Raw genomic sequence first — 18,635 nt, 5'->3', positions numbered from 1 at the left:
AACTGTTATAGACTATAGGCAAGTCTGCTACAAAGAAACACTTATTTATATTAGGGTGGCACTGATTACCTACGTCTGTGACCTGGATCTGGGCAATAACTAAATATTAGATGATCTAATTCACATCACGTACGCAGCCTAATGCACGAAAATATATAATGTAAATCGTCGGAATTTTTATTTTTTTAATGAATTTAATTGAAATATTAAAAAAATTACTATGAACTTAGGTAGGTCTTAGCATCTGCTTCATTTTGTTGCGAAGCAGTCCTTCGCTTTTAGGGCTCTGTATGACAGCCTAAGATAATGAAGTTTTAGGAAATTGGAAAACATCATCCAAAGAAGAATAATGGGAGTAGATGGTCCGACCCTCAGATATGAGGAATGCGACTCAGGCAGGAAGAAGACAGTCTATTATCCCAATTAAGAATTCCTGGTGTCTCGGTGGTATTAACGTTCTGAAGCATTTAAGCTATAATAACCAAATGCACAATAAACAGGCGATAGATTATGAAGTTTTTCGTGCATTTTTTGTCTACCTCACAGTAGTCTAGCGGGGCTTTTCTGGCTTATCTATGACTGCTGGGCGATCTCATGGGGCTCAGCTTGAAAGAATTTGCTAACGTGTGTCCCAGCAAGAGCAGCGATTCGCTGAAACTACCACCGGATAGTTATCGCGACCCACTTAGAAGACCCGACGAGAAACTCACTAGGTGTTCATGCATATAGCGCTATAAAATATTTATAGATTTACCTAGTCAATCTATTGATGTTGGAAACGGAACAAGGCGAGGAGATTGTGTAGGAAATCAAAGTCCGGTGCTAAGCGGGATTAATTCTTGTATTAAGAAGAATGAAAATGGCTTTTTAGAAAATTAATCGGAAATGTAACAATTGAGGAAGGCTCGTTTCTTATTACTGCTCAAGGACGTTGTTAGACTATTTTATTATTTGATTTCATTCCTTTCTGACTTTATTATTTCGTTCCATTCACTTGTGTTTACAGTTTTTTTTTTACTCTACAACAAATCTGTGTGTCGTATTTGTTGTTAGAATTTGAAAGTCGATAGGTTGATTATGTAGGTTATAATAATTTATATTAAATTAATTAATTAATTCGTTTAATAATTATTTAATTCATTCGTTCATTATGCTATTCAATAATATATTCATTCATTCATTCATAAGTGGGTTATTCTTCATGAATGTAATTCTTCACAAATATCAAGACGTTTTAGTTCAAAATATTTCATATTTTTTTTTTATTAAAGCCTTCAATCAAATCGAAACTTTACTTTAGGTTGTTATTTAAATTTTTACGATTTATTAATCAAACAGAACGCTAATTAAAGAAGCAAGCTTGAAGCACATCTGTTAAAAAAATGTCTCTTTCAATTGTATTATTAAAGTTCAGTAACATTTCTTATTCCGAGAAACGAAAACCTCGATAATAAGCTTTAAAAGTTTCGAAGTTAGTTCTTTTCACTTAAAGTTCTGCCAGCTTATAAATACGATCAGATTTTCATCTATTAGCTTAGTTACGATATGTTAATTTTTACATAATATAGGAGACTAACTGACTAATTAAATATAAGAACAAAATTATTAATGCCTTTGACATGGCAGATATGCTACGAACAGAAAGAGCACTCGTGAGCAATCTTAAAATTGTATACGAATATCTTTTAAGGCGCTCGTGCGGTTAAGACTCGGTGTATTCGTATTAGTATACTCAGGAACGTCCGCGAACGATATATGCAGGATATATAATCAGCAAAACATCATCCGCTCACAGAGGCCCACTGCTGGGCATAGGCTTCCCCCAAGGATCGCCACAATGACCGATCCTGCACAGTTCTTTAGATAGTTAAAAAAGCCCAACGAGCAGAATTTATACAATTTCATAATTACTATTAACTAACCAATTTTCCAATAAAAACGAAATCTCGATCAAGCATTTTAGAATTATTATCGATGGGCTCCGGTCACCACTTAAGACTAGATAAGCCTAGAAATTCTCACTTCATCTAAAGCATAAAAAAGAACGGATGTATTTGAGAAAATTTGGGAATTGAAATTCCCATTCCATTCACTTTCCAGTGTGATTAAAGCTTCAATTTGCATTTGCTCGACGATTTCTAAGGACTTTAAATACTGCTTCAGATGAGACGGACCCTGGGATAATCTGATCTATCTCATGCCTCTAGGCAGATGATGCCATGCTCGTCGTCATATCTATGGGCTCCGATAACCATTTCACACCACGTTTATCGTCGTAATCTGATTCACGCGTGTAAAAAAATAATATAAATCGATAAAAAAACATACACGCGATCACCTGTTTAGAATTCGCTCTACAATAAGAACCAGACACTGATAAAGATACTTATATAAGATTTAACATTATAGACATTATAGATATTGAAAACCCAGACCCAGAGCAAAAAGAACCTGTTCATCGCACGAATATTTGCTCATTATAGAAATCGAACCCTCGACTCGGCAGTCACGACAACTACAATGCCACCGAATCAGTCAAGAAAAAAAAGACATTGTATCGTAACAAATTAATATGCGAAAGGGCTTCCAACTTCCCATATCCGAATCGAACAATTCCAAACCAATCCAAAACTCGCTGCCGATCCAACCGTCGCCTGTTACAATCCAACGCACTATTACATTGAAACTATACGATTACGGAAGGCGACCACCGAAACTATTTCAACTTGAAACTTGGGAAATCATTAAGCATTAAAATGAAGCATTCTCATGGCACTAACAACTAACAAACTGTTAAACTCAAGTTTTGTAATCGTTCGTAAATCGTCGAGGAATTTTCGGTGGCATCATATCTTTAACAGTGAAAACGCTCTTCAGAACTTGGCTTTCATAGCAGTCGAGTTGCGTAAGTTGAAGCAGGTTTTATTTGCTTATAAGATCAGTAGAAGACCGGGGCTTACGAAATATGTAGTTATATCATCGGGACCTATCGGATCATCAGTCAGGAACTGTTTTCGATGGTTATAACAAACTTGAAACATTAAATTCAAGCACTTTTTTGAATACAGTAAGTTAACCTTATATCTTTAAGCGAGCAATTCTTGTATATAAATATATTTAATCTAAATCTCGGAAACGGCTCCAACGATTTTCATAGAATTTAGTATACAAGGGGATTTCGGGGGCGATAAATCGATCTAGCTACGATTTATTTTCAGAAAATGTTGTTTTATCCGTGTTTTCAATAATCAACTTTATCGATAATCAACTTAAACATAAACTTCTTCTTTTTTGTTGAAAGAAAATAACAAATTATATAATATCAATATGTAATTCGTATTTAAATATAATTTCTAAGAAACACAATTTATCAAAATACTCATCCTCTAGTGCTTTGTTATTAAACAATTTATATCTGCAAGCCGCGTTGTATAAATGGAAGGTACGTAATGTGATGCTGTCGCTCTATGTCAAAATGAATACAAAAATGGAAACGGGTTGTTTGAAAACGTTAGGAAACAGTAAAAACGTTAAAACTACGCACAAACGGTGCCGTACCGTATCATGTCTTCCGCTGACTGACGTTTTGACGTGACATGACATCTGCGGGATAGGAAACGGGGCCAATGTCTGAATTACATGCAATTTGATTCCGTTCAGGCAGCGTTCGCTGACGTACATTTGACATCAATAGGAATATCCTCAGATTGTTATTTGTGGCATATTCTGCGGCATATCGGGAACATGTGAATAACTATCTCTTTGTTTCGATAGGCGTATTAAGTTCCGTGATCCTTTGTGAGAAATCGGATTAGGTTACGTGAGCTCATTGTCCGCTGTTATAATATCACATGCAAAAACCGAATTCTGCGACAAGATACAGAAAGATATCGTTATCAGAAGCATTAAAAAATGAAATCGCGATTCCAAATCGTCCGTGATAAATTATTTCCTGTCCCTTTTGACATTTAATTCGTTTTAAAATAAATTAATTTGTCGAGATCTTCCCTGTGATATCTAATAAGCTATTATTTATGCCTGCGATAGCCCTTTAAAATGACAGGCCCTTTATTATGTATCTGCAGCGGGAATTTAAATTAAATTTTGATAATAGGGACAAGGTATTTATCACAGATGCCTTTGTGTGACTGGCAGATGAATTCAATGTCAGCTGTAGCAAATATTAAATTTGAAGTAGGTAATATCAGTCAATGCCTCATTTTGTTGTGGAGCAAAGCGTGAACCTAGTAAAGTTTTTAGACATCACACATTTTTCTGAAAAACCAAAATTTTTAATACGTCATTGTGAATTACGTAAAAGGTCCGGTGAACATAAGTGTCATAATAAAAATTGTAAATATGTATTTTGAAATCATGCATTATGGTAAACTTTACTGTCTCGTAAAAAATCGTTCTTGGCGATCTAGCATTTAAATCATTAAAATAGATGATGGGATAATTTCTAGGAACGGTATTTTTGAGAATAGCACACATTTAAAAAGTGTTTTAATGTTTTTAGATATCGTTGAGTTGGAGAGTAACAATGATAATATTGAAAAAAAAGAAGAGAGAGAGAGAGAGAGAGAGAGAGAGAGAGAGAGAATACACTTTATTGCACACCAAAACACAATTTACATTCAAAAAAAAACAATCAGAAAACAGATAAATTTGTACAATAGGCGGTCTTATCGCTAAAAGCGATCTCTTCCAGACAACCGTATAATTTATAGAAATTCTGGAAAATATAAAAAAATATAGCAGGTATGTTGCGGTGTACTATAGATAATACGTTATAGAAAATATATACATACAATAAACAAAATATATACCGTTTACATATAATATGAAATATATACTTATTATTATATACCAATATACATACTTACACACAATACATACTAATATACTTACATACACATAATACATCAACAGTATGGAAATAATAAATGATGATGCAAACAAACAGCACTAAGAAGATAAGTAGTGTTCCTTCACCATTCTTTTAAAACAGTTTAAAGTTTGAGCACTTCTCACTGCATCCGGCAGAGCATTCCACAATCGAACCGCCTGGACGGTGAATGAATGATCAAAGAATGATGATGAATGCGCCGGCATTTTCAGTCTCAGGCTATCCGATGATCTCAGGGAAAAATTATGCGTATCACGTAGGAACTCGAAACGTTCTTTGAGATATATGGGGGCATGGGGGTTAAAGAGAGTACAGTATAGTAATGAAAGGACATGAGTATTGCGGCGAAGGCGAATTGGTAACCACTTGAGTTTAGTGCGAAATTCAGATACATGATCATATTTCCGTAAACCAAATATGAATCTTATGCAGAAATTTTGTAGCCGCTCAAGTTTATCAAGTTGTGTTTCAGTTAAATCAGTATAGCTGGCATCGGCGTAGTCAAGAATTGGAAGAAGGAGAGATTGTGCAAGCGCAGTTTTAGTGGCAGTTGGAAGAAAATTTCGTAACCGTCTCAAAGATCCAGCTGTTGCAAACACCAAGAAGATATGAAATTAAATCATATCAATGAATTAAAAGAAAATTTTTAACTAGTCTCTGCTTTAACCATATGAAGTGAGACTAGTAGATAAAGACAAAAACTATTACAGTTGAAACTAAGACCATTGAATATTTACAATATTTCCCTATGATAGTTGCCTAGCAACCGGTAATGTTTTTATTTATTTATTGCTTAGATGGGTAGAGGAGCTCACAGCCCACCTGGTGTTACTGGTGTTACTGGAGCCCATAGACATCTATAACGTAAATGCGCCACCCACCTTGAGGTATAAGTTCTAAGGTCTCAAGTATAGTTACAACTAGATATGTGTCGTTCGTTCAATTTTAGAGATTCAGATCAGTACTGACCTGTTGACAAAATGATCCGGTTCGTACGACCCGTTCAGTCGAACGAACGACTAAGCGAGACGGGCGCGGGGCGAGACGCGGCAACCCGAAATGACCCGAATGACCGTCGTACTCGTATGGTTCTTTTCTTCTGATTCGTAGGTTTTGTGTTAAACGAGTCGATTTAGTGAACAACTCATATTTTTTGAAGTGACCCTATCGTTCGCGCGGAATTTGAGACCCGGGTCGTTTGACTCGTTCGTTCGCGAACGACACATATCTAGTTACAACGGCTGCCCCACCCTTCAAACCGAAGAAATATATAATACTTCACAAACAATAATTATGAAACAGATCAAGCAAGGATCGTGATCGGTAACAAAGCTCAAAGTTATCACATAAAGGTAGTAAAGAAAGTACGTTACAGGAAAACATTTTCGTTCAAGCGAGACAAGTACATTAATAAAGTCATAAATTCTTCTGTCAATCGAAAATTTCTCGTCAGCCGTTTTAATTTACCGACATTAAGGTCTAAATTCGTTTATGGATTTCAAATTCCAGTTGCGGATCCCTGTCGAACCTTTGTCATTTTAATCATACTTCCGATCTTTCCAAATAACGTTATTGAAATATGTTCAATTTCCTAGTTTCGATTCGATCTTCATAATTTTCTGTGTACAGCCTCGAAGTATCCACGCGTTGTAATTCTACCTTGTAGGTGTTTTGTCACGGAAATAATTTCATTTCCAATTTCGTAATACATTTCATACAGCGTTCTCGTATTACGTTTCATTATTTGCTAGTGTAATGAAATTCCGTATTTGTAGCTCAATGACACTCTTTTTCCTTATATTCGCTTAATATTCGGTGTAGCTGGCGCATATTTATGTAAAATTAATTTTAATAATAAATAAGCATGGTAAATCATTACTAGTAAGTAACAAACACATATACACGCTTTCTATTACTGATGGTAGAACCTCTTGTGAGTCTGCACGGGTAGGTACCACCACCCTGCCTATTTCCGCCGTGAAGCAGTAATGCGTTTCGGTTTGAAGGGTGGGGCAGCCGTTGTAACTATACTTGACGTGGGTGGCGCATTTACTTTGTAGATGTCTATGGGCTCCAGTAACCACTTAACACCAGGTGGGCTGTGAACTCGTCCACCCATATAAGCAATAAAAATAAAATAAAATAAAAGATTCGTGGACAACACTTATACACGGATATGGTTTATCTGAAATATGTACTTTTAATGATAGAATCACGTTTACTATCAGCGTTATCCATAATCGCGTTATGATACCTATTAGCTTCGATATCCACTAAGGATGTGAACCGGCTTACTCGCCGTGCACAATAAAAATAATAATAACTACTTACATATTAACCATGTAACTGTTGCTACCGCACTTGAACAAACTCTCAGACTTTCGTCCATGTTACAGAATCTCATGAAGCACCCTAATATTGCTACACAATATATTTTATGTTACGATTCGGGACCCTTCCATCACTTCAAATACATCATCCTTTTCGTCTCACTACAACCATTTACTATTGATATTTCGTCACAAAAAGCCATTCACACATTCATGCCTGGGCTCTAGACCCGTGGAATTACTACGGAAGGCGAAACGTGATTTCAATTTTCCCTACATTTATCATAAGGGTGTCGGCGATGGGGTGGGGGCAATTTGGACCTCTTGACGCAAATTTGACGCAAAGTGCCTAGCTAAGCTGCCGGCTTACTGAATCACCAGTCATTTGCGTTTAATGAAGCCAAACTCATTTCATTGACGATATTGGATTTATATCGATTGACATTATTTCGACTATGAAGCAAACGTATATAGCGAGCCTGATGTAAAGAAGGCATTTACAAAAAAAAAAAAACATAGTATACATTTTATCGAAAAGTCTAGACGTCAGTAAAGTATTTCAATTACAATATTAAAACTGAATGAAAATGAATTTCACTTAAAATAATAAAGTAAACTTGCGAGCCCAAAAAAAAAAGTCTTATTAATTCACATCATTCGAGTTTTTAATTAAAACTACTAATTCGCTTTCAGTCTTGGTCCGTACACGTCCCGGTATTATCGTAAAATAAAATTTTGCTACTAAAGTTTCAGTTTGAAGACGACAAGCGAGCCATATACTATTTGCACGATTTTAGTTCTTATCGCCAGGCTCGTACGTCGCTTCATTAGGCCTATCACTGCATGTACCGCATTGGAAACTTGTGGATCATTTTTGTAGCATCGTAAGGTTATTTCATAAAGTCACTACGTCTGCGCTCGGCCCCGTCCATTGAATGAGCCTGTCCGACCGTGCTCGACCATGGCCAATAACCGTCGCCGTAATTATATTATAGAAAAGCGTAAATACGATGACAAACCTAAATATCGCTAGTATACGGCCTGGTAAGCATGGGGAATTATTGTTAAAAATAGTGTAACTTATTGGAAATGTACTTGCTTTAAAAAGAAAAATTTAAAATTAAAAATCTCTAGGCAAACAATAAATAAATATTAAAAATAATTAACACAAACATATATAAGAGCTCTGACAACGTCAGAGGTAAAACGGCAATACATAAAAAAGAAAAAAATAATAAATAATCGTTATTAGAATACATTACCAACCAAGACTACTTATACAATATTACTTACTAACTTACTATAGCGGTAGGCAGCGGCTTGGCTCTACCGCCGGCATTGCTGAAGTCCATGGGCGGCGGTAACCACTCATCATCAGGTGGGCCGTATGCTCGTCTGCCTACACGGGCAATAAAAGTAAGCAAAGTCGTATTTCGATTATATTCGCAAACCTCCATATTTCACGTACCTACTACTTGTTACAATAAAGACACAAATACTTGTATTTTATCTTTGAAGTCATATCAATGTAGGTCCTAAAATGCGAACACACACCTACTGCCCACCTGTTCGTTGGCCTGCGATTGTTTTAATGCCGCACCTTTATGAAATTCAAATGAAGCCTCCAGAGATTAAGAGTACCTACTTCGTACTGTTTATTTGTTTCCAAAATATGAATCGCAATGCTAACTTGTGTGATTATTGCCAAGGCCAAAACCTTTTTTTATGACTGAATGGTTACTGGCGGCCCGGAGGCCTTTCCAGTTTCACCAGGACAGGTGGGCGAGCAAGGGCTCAGCTTGAGAGGTGAGATTTGCTAGCAGCTGCCCGAGCGCCTCCGAAGGAGACCTAACAGTAAGAGCAGCTGCTTCGTGAAAGAATCTACGACCGGATCGAAATCGCAACTCGCTGAGAAGATCCGGCTAAAAACTCAGCGGGTTGATGTATGAGTTAGGTTGCACGTCGAATTCTTTGTCGAGTTCTACGAGTACGGTTACCGGGGTCCCTAAGCTTACTCCTAGTGTTAGAGCTGAAGCCGTCTAATGCAAAGGTTATCGGATCTGATGGATCCGTAAGGACATGTCTAGGGCGTCGACGGTGGTTGGCTCCTGCGTGATCAGGATTCGGGGAGTAGTCAGCGGAGACAACGATAAGGCGATTATCATGACGCATAGCCTTATCGAAGTATCGTTCCGACGCTGACTTCATGTGTTTTCGGATCGACTCGAGGTCCAGGTTGTCTTGTAGGTCGACGTTCCTCACGAACCACGGAGCTCCGACAGCTAATCTGCAAAACAAGATTATAGATTCACTAGAATAATGGTTCTAACCGCACACGGCTTATTTTATTTCGTTTCTTTTTGCCTTGACAACCCGCAGTACATTCGGTCAAACTAGTGTTAATTAAAAATGTTTTCGGAGTCCTTTAACAAAACGCTATTCAATCGCTAAGGCAGATTGAACTAATTTTTACAATAGAAGATAATAAATACAAATAAATATAAAAATTAATTTCAAAGTAAAAATAATATAATAAAATCGAAATATACTTTGATACAATCACATAACTCTAAATTTTAAAAAATTAATCACAGCTACATTGTACAAAATAATGGCTATTAAAGTGTATCTAAAACGACATTCATTAATGTAAAAAAAGCCCGTTATTAATAAAACTTTATAATCCGCGGACGTAAACAAAAAATATACTACGAACATAATAAAGCCTACCGTAATAATTCACAATAGAAGTTTAATAATGTTCATTTAGGAAATTTTGGTCGCCAAGTAAACAAGTTTGTAATTTAAATCTGCTAAGTATTCAACGAGACTTGGTAGAGTGAGTCCGGGTGAGTTCACTCACAGTTCAGAACTTTGCGAGAGGAGTTGACGAGGGGCGGAAAAACACCTTTACGAGTATTGCACGTGCGCTAGTCGAGCGGTAATTTCTGATAAAATTATACTAGTTACTGAGTCTGGTAAACGTGGCGCTCCGTACAAATCGGCTCAGTAGCCGGTCGTCGCTCATAATCCCGCAAATTTTTATCTACGAGCGCATCATCGCGACACCGCACTCTCGGTTAACGAAACACTAAAAAAAATCGGTTGTCTGTAAAGTCGGTTTACTGACGATAGTTGAACGTGACAACATCATAAGAAAATACTGATGGAATGGTTTCATTTTTCAATTATCGCAATTATCGTTGCTATAAAACCACCGCATTCACTTTTCACTGAACTTCATACTTGACGAAAACACTTAAATGTATGTATAGCAGCTGTCCACGCAGATGCATCGCTTACTCAAGTAGGAGAGAAACACATTTCGAACGCTGCCGAACGCGGAGGCCGATTGTGCTTCTTTGTCGCTCGTCGCGCGCTCTCGCTTGCACTTCAAGCCTTAAATGGAACGCCTCAGAGCGAGGTAACGGCGCATGAGTCATGTTTTTTCATGCACACAGCCAGCTCCATCGAATTATAAGACGTTATCACGTAAAAAATCTGTGTTCTCCATGTTTTTAATAGAAAACCGTCAAAGTGCGCCCAGAGGTTTCGTTGAAACGAAGCTATCGCTCAAATTTTGGTAGCAAAAACAAATTTATTTCAACATTAAATGGTGTATTTCCTTAAGGCACAATTACCCGTCCGCGTAATGAAAGCAACTCAAAGCGTTTCAATAGAAACGGCACGGTAAACAGTACACCTTTATCCACTTGATCTTTTCTGGAGGTTTCGGTATATTTCCGTTCTTGTCTCCCTTCGACAACAACTACGGGCGATTCCTCGGCAAATTGAAAACGCAAAGGGTTCATGGCTTCCCGTCAATAAACATTGAGCAAAACGAGACGTATCATTGTTCTCTGTATATTTTAATTATTAGGCATAGCTCGAGGGCCAGCCCCGGAGCGAAAAGGACCCTTAATGGGAGCGATCTTTCGTTCGTTTCACGTTGCTAGTAAGGGAAACATCCGCTATATCGTTTTACCTTTGTTTCCTAATGTTATGTTGGGCTAACGGCTTGTCTGATGCTGCTCATCTGGAAGGTGAGCGCTGTGGCGAATTATTAACGAAGCATTATTTGGGAATAGCTGTTTTGTTTTTCGTAATAGCGCTAATTGAATCGCATACCGATAACACTTTAATATCGGAGCGTATCTGTAACATTTGAATGTAAGCAATGATCAATACAGGCTTTTTGAAATAGCAGTTGTAGCGGGTAGCTACCATAGATCACAAGGTATATAAATGCTATAGGTATATGAGTGTTCATAAATGCAAGTTCCGAACATATTATAACATTCGATCTACCGAGCAATTTCGCTAGTTCCGCGGAAAATCTTCCCTTTGTGGTTACTCACTCACAAACACTTGACATTAAACTTTCTAAAAACAATAATCAGAACTCAATAATTGAAATAAAAAAATTATATACCATTTGGCTGTCACTAAATAAACGAGAAGCTGTTTTTAAATTTCTCGAAACATTCTCCACTGTAAATAATGTATAAAGCAAATATAAAGAGCCCGCATTCGCTTTTCTGTTAACTCACTAGCCGTAAAAAACAAATAAAATGCTTGAAAAAGTATATTAAATTTTCCTCATAAAATTACCTGTTTTACACTTTTAGAGACGTTTAGTCTTTTTTTTTTAAGATTAATTAATGCATCCTGCATTTATTTTAGATGTACACCGGTTTGCCAGCGCGGGAAATAAACCATTTAATTTACATTCGCCGCGAGAGGGGCTAAGCTGGCGCTTTGTGTCCCTTCGATTTATAAATTCGAAATATTAGTTGGAAGCTCCCACTTTGAATAAAACCTCCATGAAATGTAATCGAAACGTTTTGTTTACTTTGGGAAAAATGTTTTTTTTATCAAATACTAGGTGACCCGGCGAACTTTGTTCCGCCTTAGGGGCAATAAATGAGCATACTTTTGATTTTATCAAGGTCAATTTTTTATTTGGATAATTAATGTAAATTAAAAAAAGCAAGTATTTTAATGATACTTTATTGGCCACGTATTTTAGTTGTTATTATTATATTTTCTTGTTCTTCTTCAGTCCTTTCACTCGCAATGTTTCGAACCCTAGTTGCATTACGGCTTCGTCGGGAAAAATTCGATCATGTTGATCGCGGCATGGTTTTCTGGTAATGATTACCTATCTCGGCACAATAAGCTAATAGAAACTCGAAACAAACACATCAACCGGTCTACTTCAAAATTCTACTTTAATTAACCATAGACTACATTACGTTTAGCTGTCATTTGCATTTTGTTAATCCATATCAGTTGTGTTTTGTTATACCACGTTGTATGCCACGTCCCACGGGAACGTGATGAAAAGTATCCTATGTCCTTCTCCTGGTTCCTTAGAACTTAGCTTACTACCTCCCCACCAATTTTCAGCCAAATCAGTTCAGCCGTTCTTAAGTTATAAATAGTGTAACTAACACGACTTTCTTTTATATAACTAGTCAGGTCATAAGTATTGTCACACAGTAAAAACTTTTCTTTTAGAATGCTGGCCACAAAAAAGTTTATTGAATTCGAATTTAGAATTGTTCATGAAAATAAAAATGTATACTTTTAGAATTTTACTAATTTTTAAATATGGAGTGGACGCTTAAAGAAGACCGTGTTGCAGTTATTGCGTTGCATCGTTGCGGTTACGCGCCAATTCAAAGTTTTAACATACTGAAAAATTTGAATATAACCAAAAGATTCGTTTATCGTACCATCAAACGATACAATGAAGACTCTAGTGTAGATGACAGGTCAAGAAGTGGTCGCCCTCGGTCTGTTAGGACTCCAGCAGTGATAAAAGCTGTGAAGGCGCGAATTCAAAGAAATCCCAAACATAAGCAGAAACTGTTGGCCCTTCAGATGGGGTTAAGCAGAACCACGGTGAAAAGGGTGTTAAATGAAGACTTAGGGCTTCGGGCATATCGAAGAAAAACAGGACATCGTTTAAATGCTCGTCTAATGGACCTGATACTGAAGAGATGCCGCGCTTTGTTGAAGCGGTACGCGGGAAAAAAATATCGGGAAATTCTTTATTCGGATGAAAAAAAATTTATCGTAGAAGAGAGCTACAACAAAAAAAATTATAAGATGTACGCACACAGTAATGAAGAAGCGAGCAACCGTATTCCGCGTGTCCAACGAGGTCATTTTCCATCCTCGCTCATGGTATGGTTGGGAGTTTCTTATTGGGGCTTAACAGAGGTACATTTTTGTGAGAAAGGTGTAAAAACGAATGCAGTTGTGTATCAAAATACAGTCCTGACGAACCTTGTGGAACCTGTTTCTCATACCATGTTCAATAACAGGCACTGGGTATTCCAACAAGATTCGGCGCCAGCTCATAGAGCGAAGAGCACACAAGACTGGCTGGCGGCGCGTGAAATCGACTTCATCCGGCACGAAGACTGGCCCTCCTCCAGTCCAGATTTGAATCCGTTAGATTACAAGATATGGCAACACTTGGAGGAAAAGGCGTGCTCAAAGCCTCATCCCAATTTCGAGTCAGTCAAGACATCCTTGATTAAGGCAGCCGCCGATATTGACATGGACCTCGTTCGTGCTGCGATAGACGACTGGCCGCGCAGATTGAAGGCCTGTATTCAAAATCACGGAGGTCATTTTGAATAAACTTTAGTGTCATAAGAATCTATGTTTTGTTAAGTTCATTTTGGTATATGAATGGTTACATAATGAATAAACTTGTTTCAATTATTTTACATTAAACATGTGACAGAATTTATGACCTGACTAGGTATATAGATGCCATTCTTTTCCGTCGATTCTTCTTTGGGACTGCGAACTGAGTTGGTCGTATGCGCCCTTATATAACATCTAATACATCATAATTTTCTTAGTTCAATAAGCGATTCCGAAGTAAGCTGTATGACAGGTATGTACAAAGTATCTTTATTTTTCTGACCAAGGTGAACGACATCTTCTTTAATGTATTATACTCTTTATTGTTATTTAACTTAATAATAATGCGTTGTTTTAATGTATTGCACGTAGGCTAAATATGCTTATTCAAAATACAATAGTTTTACATACATTTTTGTGGATTCTAATGTAAGAAATTACAATGTTTTGATTGATTAAAAATATGCTTACTTCATAAATTATGAAAAAGAGAAGTAAAACGTAAAATTATATTATTTTTTTACACTCACAAAAATCTAGAAACCATTTTTATTTATTTATTGCTTAGATGGGTTAGACGAGCTCACAGCCCACCTAGTGTTAAGTGGTTACTGGAGCCCATAGACATATACAACGTAAATGCGCCACCCACCTTGAGATATAAGTTCTAACGTCTCAAGTATAGTTACAACGGCTGCCCCACCCTTCAAACCGAAACGCATTACTGCTTCACGGCAGAAATAGATGGAGTAGTGGTACCTACTCGTGCAGAATCACAAGAGGTCCTACGTCCAGTAAGAAACGTATACTGTATATTCTGAATGACGATTCAAAAAACTTGTTTGGCCATCTTTCTAAATTACATAAATTAAATAATGACGTAATTTTTATCACACAATTTTTCACAAAATTTTATCAATAATAAATTCAAATCAACGTAGTTTCGGTCAGGTTTGCCGCAGCCTCTCTCTAGTCTTTACATAATTGAATGACAACGCCTACGCGATGTTTGTATCCGACGCAAATTGCGTTATCGAGATGAAACTGCGGACCAGCTGTAAACTAACTTTACTGTTATTGTCTTGTTAGGTAATCTTGCAACTATATTGTCTAAACAGTCGTATTAAAATGTTAATTGGAACAAAGCGAATGTTCGACAATTAGCATTTATTTACGTATTTATGTAAACGATTATTGTAAGGTACTTACTATTGAAACCTTTTATTTATTTTATATTAAAGGATAATTTTTCGGTATCATTCCGAAAAATAATACCATATCCTGCAATAGCGGTTAAAGCGTCAATATTACAACAAGATGTTTGGTGTTTAATAATTTGAGACCAATATTATGATTAAATTGTTCAATTATATTTACCGATAGACAGTGGTATGCTGGTATCATACCATGATCGACGACCATGGACTGTATAGATTTCCTCACCGCAGAACCATGTGTCTAATAGTGTTTTAAACAACAAAATTGTCGATGACTTTTAAATTTTGCTACTATACTAGCCGTACTCGCCCGCTTCGCTGGGCATTTAAAATTAACATTATTATTTATTGTCACTATTATTCCCTAATAATAATTGAACTCCCTAGTCCAACATTCATATAAATATTAGCCCATCCATTAAGTACATGTATTTTCTACATGGATACCAAGTTTCAAGTCAATCGGATGCTTGGTTCAGTAGTTATAACGGAACATCCGTAAAAACCACTGTAGATTTATATATTAGTATAGATTTAATAAAATACGTTATATTTCCGCAATGAGATTTCTCTTTAGCAGATTCAATTCAAAACCCTTTAACGAACAATTATAAGTGTCGAAACTGGCGCCGCTTGACTTGAACAATCAACAACGTTGATTTTGTTTTCGTTGCGCTAATAGCTTCGGATCTGCATCTAAGCAGTCACTTCGCACAGCAACAAATATTCAAAACTCGGTTTACTGACTGCATTAGGAATGAGGTTTGGGAGATGAAGCCGTCTCAACTATTGCACGTAGACTATATTTGCATTAAAGCCGAATACGCAAACAATGTAAAAGCGAGCTGATTGGGTGTGTGCAAAGAGATAGTGCTAATACACAGTATGCGATTGTGAGGCGGAGCACGGCCCATGTCAGCTACCTAACGTTTACATTTGCCGCTAACTATCTGACTACTTGATGTACCCACGTGTTAGCGAAGCAACTGCGTGTGTACAAATTAATTAGGCTGAACACAGCCGACACTGACAGTTGCGGTCTCATGAATCCCGAAGTACGCTCGGGAATATGGTGATGGAATCGGAGGCTCCGTCGGGTTCGTGCTTACATCGATTCGAATGCAAAATCCATTTTTCTGTATACTCGACGTGGTTATATGCATCACTGGACGTATTTGGGACTGTGATAATTTTTTGCCTATTTCATTGATATCGCATTCACACGCATTGAAGTCATGTGACAGAAATTAACAAAAACAAAACGGTGTGTGTGTATTCACTTAATTACAACACATGACTGCAAAACGTTTGAGGCTTTTATAATAGGAAAGTTTAAATTGATAATTGACGAATGAATAAGTGAATAAAATAAGAAACAGAATACTGATAAAGACTTGATTTTAAGAACTAATCAGTTACTTTATAAAGTTTAAAGAACACGACGAGTATTTTAGACTTTGTACTTTAGGCAGAATACTTTAGAGTCTAATATTTTGTCTATTTTTGAAGTTATACTTCTTTAGGTGCGTTATGAAAAATTGTTGAGAGTGAATTTTACGATGTGCGCGCACCGTGACACAAAATTAGCAGAATGAAGTTGCCCACTAAATCGCTCATTACAATACGACCGACGTAACTTGGCGAGTCTGAATATAGCAGCAGGTGAACTTTCCGAACCGTACCGACAATTACCGAATTAATACGATGTCAAGAAAAGGGATGTCCAATATACGTGTTTGAGGATGTTGTTTAATCGATTTTTTTTTAAATTGATTAAAATTTAAATAAAAAAAAAGAAATTAATTTAATAAAAATAAAGTATAGCTTCTTACGCGCTTATATAAGTACACGCACCCTTTTTTTTCTAACAGAACCTTTGCTTTATTTGTAACGTGATGTTTAGTCGAAAATCTAGATTTTGTCAGACGAATCAAATTTTAACAGGCCAAAAGAGCCACGGCCTTCGTCAGACTTACGAACATTCATTTGCTATAACAAAACTTGGCTCCGTTAATTACATTAAAAACCCGGCGGTGGAATGACGTGATATTTGGTACAAGGGTGAACATTAATCATTTGCGAACAGCGTTATCTCGTGTACAAGCCGACGAGAACTGTAAAGTCTGTCAAATATCAGACCAAGGGGAGACTACCGACTCAGATATACGTATACAATTATTAACATACGTTTTGTAATTAAATCTGTTCCGGACGCCATTTTTAGGTGATGTTTGATGTTGGATGAATAGTTGGGCAAACATATTGAATACTGCAAGTTACATTTGGAACCATGAAAATATGTATTATGTTTCAGTAGAGAAACTCACAGTTACGTGATTCACACATTTCTCTACTGAACATTGGCATATCGCTTTAATTAGATATGTCAAACAGTAATTAAAAAAAAAACGTACTTTCGTAATGATTACTGCAATTAGTGAACGAGTTAAGTGTCAGACTGTAACGTGACTCCGAAAACATTTTTCGTGTTAGGGAAAAATAAAAAGTGACGTGACACTTTTTGCTGCTGGCTTTAACGATCATTCCGCGGTTGTCGTTAAATCAGGGGTATTTCGTGCCATGAATATGCAAATATAACATTCGTGCTGAAGATTAATGCCGATTCGCCCTCACTGGCGTAGGGCTCTATGACGCTTCCACACTACCTGTTGACATAGATCCATTACTACTTTTGTCTGAAGAATTAAGAAATCGTCTGCTGAATCAAGACAGTAACTGGCTGGATGGTACCTGTCAAATGATTTCTTTGTCAGTTTATTTATTGACCTGAATTCTAATCTTTTCGCCAAATCTTTATTTGATAAAGTGAAATAGAGCGTAATGAAATAATGTTGATTATTCTGAATAATTAATTATTTGCTGTTTTACAATCTTCAGCCGGGAAAATTACTAAAATAAAAAATAAGTTAAAAAAGTTACGACTGGACCAAATCCTTTGGACTCGATAGTATGCCGAGGTACGAGTGAATTTACAGACTCGTTTTATAGCTCAATGGTGCCTCTCTTGTTCGATAATGCACTCATACTTTACCCTAAATGTATCAAAAACCTAGGTTTACTTAAGAACTGTAACCATGCCTAGACCACGGTGTGTAGACCACGGTGTGTAGTGAACTCTAATCATTTCCGACTCTCTACTACTTTTCCATAAGCCATTTATTACATTATTTGGGCGAGCTCCTGCTAATGGAAATGCACCGGTTTTGCAAGCGTCCTCAAAAGTCTTAAAAAATTGTAAAAATCCTAAAAAGTCCGCCATTTTGGATTTATAAATACAATTCCTTGCTTAAAAAAGCATGGCTTGCATTTTTCAGTTAACAACTCAATTCATCTAAGTAGAGTTCACTCGTAAAGTAAATAGCCGTAACTATGTACACGTCTGCTCGAATTATATATTTAGTAAGGACCCATAAAGACATATGACGTCATAACTTCCCGTCACGTACCACAGAGTGTAAACAGAACGGAGCCGAAACGTTAGCAATAATTATTTAC

At 36.8% G+C, this 18,635-nt stretch overlaps 1 protein-coding gene across 1 annotated transcript in view; it reads left to right on the top strand.

Moving 5' to 3' along the window:
• Window positions 1-18,635, top strand: part of LOC114246907 (discoidin domain-containing receptor 2) — a 187,570-nt gene that overhangs the window by 39,603 nt on the left and 129,332 nt on the right. The gene's annotated exons all lie outside the window — the stretch shown is intronic.

Source organism: Bombyx mandarina, chromosome 01 (assembly GCF_030267445.1).
Source record: "Bombyx mandarina strain Sakado chromosome 01, ASM3026744v2".
Classification (NCBI taxonomy): Eukaryota; Metazoa; Arthropoda; class Insecta; order Lepidoptera; family Bombycidae; genus Bombyx; species Bombyx mandarina.
This window is presented reverse-complemented; position numbering and strand designations above follow the sequence as displayed.